The following is a 6799-nucleotide window of genomic DNA, read 5'->3' as shown; positions in this document are numbered from 1 at the left end:
GGAGGCTTAGTGACCTGCCCTGAGTCGCTGAGATACAGGATGCAGAGCTAACAGACCCCATAGCTTAGAAGGTAAGAGTCTCGCTGTTTCCATTTACCACTCACCTGACTGTGGTTTCCTCAGAGGACACATCTTTCCATTTTCTTTAAACCACTCACTTTGTTTGTAAAAATAACAGAGATCACTTGTAGCATACTTTAGTTAGAATATCGTGCATGTATAGAAACACGATGGAGGGAAATCCCTCTTGTTTCTTCTCTTTGTCATTTCCTTTGAAGATAATAATACATTTGGGCCTGTAATTATTTTTGTTTTTATTTCTTTTACCTCTTACTATTTATAGCATGGCTAAGTGGAAAGAGGGAGAGAGAGAGAGACAAAGGAAGGAAGGAAGGAAGGAAGGAAGGAAGGAAGGAAAGAGAGAGGGAGGGAGGGAGGGAAGAAGGAAAGAAGGAAAAGAGAAAGGAAGGGAAGGAAGAAGGAAAGAAGGAAATGAAGGAATTCGTATAATTTAGGAATTTATAGTAGAAGGGATAAAACAGTTCAATTCAAAGGGTTGCTTGTATTTGGTGATTTAAGCAAAATGCATCAAACACTAGTCATGAGTTTAAGTTTCAACTCCATGAGCAATTCAATACGGCATTCATTTCTATTGGAGCCACTGTGTACATTTTAACTGAAGAACCAGCAAAGTTGTTTTGTGTTGTGTTGTTTTCTCATGTCGTTGCATACCTGTACACTCCCATTTTAAAAAAAACTAATACTCCTTTTTTCTCGTTTAATATTTGCATTTCTTTAAAATACACGTGCTATGTAGCATCCTTCTCTCCTTTACACCTTTGCTGTCTTGCTGTAGAAGGTCATACTCCTTCCAGTGTTTGCCTCTCTCTTGATATTTGATTCCAACTGGGCAGCAGGACTGAGCCAAGCCTGGGGTGTCTAACAACCTCTGCGAGCGGGAGAGGCTGCGGATGCTGGCAGGCTCGGAAAAGCGTGGACTGGAGCGTATTGGCGTATGCCGCCACTAACGGCTACTCCCCGGGTTTCTCCTCCTTTTCTGATACAGGGCTTTATAATCCTTTCAATTTCGTGACCTGCTTGGGCTCATTCAGGCTTGGAGCCAGCTCAGAAACATTCAGACATACCCACGGTCAAGTCCAAGGGGAAAGCGTTAGAAGAAACTGTTCTAAATCAGTTTCTTTTGTGGTCACTATGGCTCTACTTCATCAGAGAGGAAGAACATTTTTAATCATCAATACATTTCAAACACACAAAACATTTCAGGGATATAAAAAGAGCTCTCTCGGTCCTGGATCTACTAGTTATCAATGCTGTGAAGAAGAACAAATACCCACTCCTCTCCGAGTCGGCTTTCCCTTCCGTAATGGTGAGTGACAAGAATACCCCAGCAAGATGATATAACAATTTTATAAAATGCCACATAACATTTGGGGTACATACTAAAGTATTGGGATATTATTGAAGTATTGGGATATTAGACATTTGTAAGTATCCGCATTAGGATTTTTTTAATTTTAACAATGGCAGCTTTGATATCACTTGAACACTTTTAAAATAATACCATAAGAAAAGTCATCTTCTACAAAAATACAGTTAATGCCAAGTGGTTCTTATAAATGCCATTTCTCTTCTTAGATGACCTCTCTTCTCTATTGCTTAAATTACGTTGTTTACACTTTTGTTGACATATGTGAAACTGTTAAATCAAGGTTAGCCCTAAGCTGCCTCCTTACACATTTAAGTTCGGCCTAAAGGTTTTTCTGCACCTCGTGAATGATAACAGGTGGAGGCGTAACCGACTGTAGCCTACACCTGTGCCAGTCACTGAGTTTCGGCCAAATGTAGCCAGACGTTCAAACCGTGTTCACACAAGGCAAACGCCGAGCTGCCACCCATCCAGCTGTTTCTGTACCTCACTTCTGTTTTCTGTTCCTCACGTTCCTTTTTCCATAAATCTTCTTCTCCCGCATGGCTGCGCTGGGGTCTCTGAGCCTACCCTGGCTGAGAAGGCCGCCCCATTCACAAATTGTTCGTTACTCAGACGCCTTTAAATGTGATCCAGCTGAAGTTTTTCTTTTATCAAAACCAAGGCTAATTTTTTTCTAATTTAAAATATAGAGAATCAAAAATATGTAAAATCAATTTAATGCTAATTAGCTTGATTGTGGTGATTATTTTACAATGTATACATATATCAAAATATCACATTGCACACCTTAAATACATTTTTATTTATCAATTATACCTCAATAAAGCTTAAAAAAGAATTCAAAAAGGAAACAATAAGAATAATAAAATATACAGCAGTAGTGCAGAATACTTACTTATGCATATTTTTGGTCAGTCAGGTGTGTTTAAAAGAACCATCTTAGTTTTTGATCCTTGCTGTTACCAGAAAACTCGTGACAGAAATATAGCCCCAGGGGGTGGATATTCAAATGGATCTGTTTGTGTAGCTCCCATTAGTGATGTGAAGTGTATAAAATATGCATTAAAAGGTTTCCCTGTGCTCACCCCTCCACGACCTCTGCTCAAGCAGCGTCCGACAGCTGGCTGCCCTGAGGGCCAAGCAGTTAAGCTGCAGAAAGAAAGCGTTTTTTCTGAAGGCCAAAACAAGCTGCGGAGCGCAGGCTCTCGGGGACCGCTACTTCCAGCCGAGGCTTCAATGTCCAGGAGGCGGACGGCGCTGTCCTCCCTGTTTTCATAGCTCTGCAGGCACCAGTGAGAATAACCCAGCAAGAACCGCTTTTCTACCGCCAGCAAATGCTACCGTGGGCCCAGAGAAGCCAGAAGTCCCAGGGACACCCTGAGTGCCCAGATGGCCCTCTCTGTTGCAGGAATGATTCTCTCTGTTTTCACCAGCACTGGCCGGGCCTCCTTCCCCATACTGACGGGATCTGAGGGGGGACAATGGGGCAAAGAGTCAGATGAGGCAGACAAAAGGTTGATTCTCCTACTGTGGCCTGTTACTAATTGGTGCAAAGGAGCTGTTGAAGCCATCACCCTGATGTGCAAGAAAAAACGAAGCAGAAAAACCAAGCAAATAGGCTTAGATGGGATATGCTAAAATGAAGTTTAACACACACACATCCGAATAGAATTGACTGGTGCGTTTTATTTTCAGACATTTTAAACGTTCAAACTGACCTTCATTTAACCCTCAGAAATTCGATTTATTTCCCACGCGCAAGATTTGGACATTTGCATTCCACGTGCAGCTAGAAGAACTTGCTTCCTGCTCCTGTGAATATTAAAATAAAGACACATAAAAAGGAAGAGAGGAAAAAGAGAAACAGAGGGAGTGACAAGGGAAGGAGGAAGGAAAAAAAGAGAAGCATTCTTGAAACCAAATAAAATCCTTAATGTCAGGTGGAGTAATTCTACTGTGGGAAGGTCTCCAGGCTGGGGGAGAGTAGGAGGTAGAAGGAAATGAGGAAAGGCAGAGACCACAGGATGTTAGGCTGAGATTTTTCAATTTAAGTAAAAGAGTATTTGACAGTTGATATATGTTATTAAATGCTACCACAGTCAGAATCTTTGTAGCGCTCTCTGTAGCTCTTTAGCCACAAATCCACTAAACTTCCATGTATAGTTGACTCTTGAACAATGGTGGGGAGGTGCCGGGGTAGGAGCACCAGCCCCCTGTGTGGGGGGGTTAAAAGTCCGCATATGACTTTTAACTCCTTAAAACCTTAGTTACTCATAGCCCACTGTTGACTGGAAGCCTTATCAATGATATAAACCGTCGATTAACACATATTTTGTATGTTATATGTGTTATATGCGGTATTATTATAATAAAGCAAGCTACAGAAAAGAAAATGTTATTTTAAAAATCATAAGGAAGAGAAAATGTATTCACTGTTCATTAAGTGGAAGTGGATCATCATAAAGGTTTTCATCCTTGTCATCTTCACGTTGAGTAGGCTGAGGAGGAGGAAGGGGAGGGGTTGGTCTTGCCGTCTCAGGGGTGGCAGAGGAAGAAGAAAATTTGCATATAAGGGCACCTGTGCGGTTCAAACCTGCATTGTTCAAGGGTCAGGTGTATAGAGAAAAGTCATGGAGAAAAAGGGGAGCGCTGTCTAAAAACTCTTCCTTATGAAAAGCTCACTTTTAGAGAAGCCTACATGACAGCAGAAATGCAAACATCTGGAATGGGTGATTCAATGAATATCTCTTATTTTAATCCAAATGTGCAGCCTCATGTAGTCATTCAAAAGCGTCTATTGGCAGCAACTCTGCAGCACAGAAAGCAAGTTTTCTCTTTGGAAGGTGTGTCGTCTTGCTCTTGGATTTTTGGAGACCCAAGCTTTAGAACTTGTTCATGATCATGACTTAGAAAAGCTCCTCAAGACACTAACAACCTCGTTACTACCCCCAGGTCTGGCACAAAGTTCAGTGCCAGTAAGATCAGTAAGATTCGCTCAGCATTGCAGGAGTAAAGCTGGAGAGGCCGTGGGTATGGCCTATCAAAGGATAGGGACAACAGTGTTTTGTTCATGAACATAGAAGGACTTCATAAAATCAACTGAGAGTCAGAGGCCAAAAGGTTGTGTTATTCCTATTTGTATTGTTATCTAACATATTGAGAACTTTTTATCACTGTATTAAGTATCGATACAGTTGTAAAACAGCCAATCTTTAGAAAATGTTAAATTGCAGAATAATAATCATCCAATAAATTATATATTATTTTAGGTTGAGAGTTGAAATAAAATGTACAATTTGTAACAGCTACCTGCAAATTTGCCAACCATCATACAATCATAAAATGTGATTAACTATTTGAAAAGAAGCATTTCAAAGATTAAAGAAATAAGTAAGTTCTTCTCCAAGAAAATAAAGATAGTTGTATGTATTTGTATTGTATAGAATCATATTGACGTCTTATTTTCTATATAGTATGAGTGACTTATGGAAGTTAATGACCCTTATCCTTTAGCTCCTCAAACAAACACACCACACACACACACAAACATACACACAGACACACACACACATAATTTTTCCTGGAGACATGCATGGATCTGTAAGGATTTTTCTTAATTGATATGGAAAGATTCAAATATGTAGAATCACATTTTCTCTCCCCTCACTTAGAAACTTTTGCATTTTGTGAAGTTAGCAGTTTTATTGATCAAGTTGTTTGTCAGCATAATGAAACAGTTGGTTTATTGAGTACTTTGGGTAATGAAACCATCATTAACTGTACCAGGGAAGGAAAACTAGACTACAAACTTTCATTACCGCATATATTTGATAAAAAAGGTTTTTTAAACTATATTTTTTCATAGTAAAGATGGTACCAAATGCAGTCATAGAAATATTAATACGGCATAGTATTATGGTGTTGGAAAGAAACACAAAATTTATAAAAGTTATTCTCTTTATTTCAGGAAAAACTCTGTTCTAACCATGATAGTTTTTACCAGTCTTTAATGAAAGAAGCTTAGCATTTTCCTTGAAAATTACCCCTAAAGTCTAACAATAGCTCTATTCAAGAGCTCCTATTATATGTAATTTTTTTAATGTCCAATTTTTACCAGTTTCTCCCAGAAGAGAAATAATTGATTTCCATTCTCTGAATGACTTTAAAGTCTTTCAATTAAGTGTTTATTCTTGTAAGTGTGAGGGTAGTCTGAAATCATGGCCTGGTCTCCAAGCAGAGACTCCATTCAGTTGGGTCATGCTTGTTAGTCTCTTGCAATGGGGTAGGAGAAAGAATCCCATAAAAATTACTAATCATCATTAAATCAGTCACATGTAACATGAAATAATTTGACACATGAAAAAATTAATGAATTGTATGTCAGTCTAGTATTTTTGGTTCTATAATTATATCAATTATGCATCAATTATAATTACATCAATGTATATAGAACTATAACCAGTGTATATTTTTGTTGTTGGTCCCATTGATAGGAAAGCATTTAAGGCTTTAAAGAGTGGCTTCAAAAGCAGTAAGATGTTGTTTTGTGCAGAATTCTAAGGGACACCCGAATCTTGTCTTGGCACAGCCACCCTTCTCTAATGGAATGCCCAAGGGATACAGATGAAAGGTAAATCCAAATACCAGTTCATTATTAATTGGGCTAGACCCCAAATTCTAGCTATTTGTAAATCAAACTGGAAGAGGTTGCTTAGACTAGACCTAATAATCTAAACCTTCTCCCAAGAACGAATCTTACCACAAGAAGACCATAAAATGAAAGCAGCCAGCATTCACATCTAAAGAAAAGAAGAGAGCAAGGACCGATACCTGCTGGCTTTCTTTCCAAGCCCCCCCCGTGAAGTAGGAAGCCAATGAGACTTACTTATTTAGTAAGTAAATGTAGCCAGTCTTCTGCTGCAGTCTTCTTCTTCTGAGCCAATTAGGTTAGTATTCCATTCACTCCGAGAAAAACAAGGAAAGTAGTAGGTACAGGAGCAGGAACCTCACTTCATCCCTTGCAGGATTGTTGAGTGCTGGAAAATGCAGGCCTATTCTCTCACCCTGCACCTAGAATACTCTGCGGAAGCAGAGGAAGGCATCAGCTCCCATCCAGGATAGTTCACCTAAGACCACCTCACATGCCTTGTACACAGCAACCAAAGATAGAATCAGGAAACCTTCAGACAGAGTCCCAACCATCTGGGGATGATCTCCAACAAAGAAATTCCAGGGCAATGATCTGGAGTTGTAATTCTTTGCTCTGTAGATAAAAATTCTACTAAAAGAAAACAATTTTGTCATTATTTCCTGCTGCTGTCTATTAGACTGTGCATTCCTTGGAAGGAA

General features: G+C 39.4%; 1 long non-coding RNA gene across 2 annotated transcripts; it reads right to left on the bottom strand.

The window, feature by feature from the left end:
* Positions 1-517: 517 nt before the first annotated feature.
* Positions 518-6437, bottom strand: LOC129480363 (uncharacterized). Of its 2 annotated transcripts, none has more exons than XR_008657013.2 (3): positions 6281-6437; positions 3169-3262; positions 518-2918 (listed from the first exon to the last, which is right to left on the bottom strand). It is a non-coding gene; the product is annotated as an uncharacterized lncRNA (long non-coding RNA). The 2 variants fall into 2 exon arrangements; XR_008657014.2 differs by having other exon boundaries at positions 6336-6437.
* Positions 6438-6799: the final 362 nt, after the last annotated feature.

The sequence above is a fragment of the Symphalangus syndactylus genome, chromosome 4 (assembly GCF_028878055.3).
Source record: "Symphalangus syndactylus isolate Jambi chromosome 4, NHGRI_mSymSyn1-v2.1_pri, whole genome shotgun sequence".
NCBI classification, from domain to species: domain Eukaryota; kingdom Metazoa; phylum Chordata; class Mammalia; order Primates; family Hylobatidae; genus Symphalangus; species Symphalangus syndactylus.
This window is presented reverse-complemented; position numbering and strand designations above follow the sequence as displayed.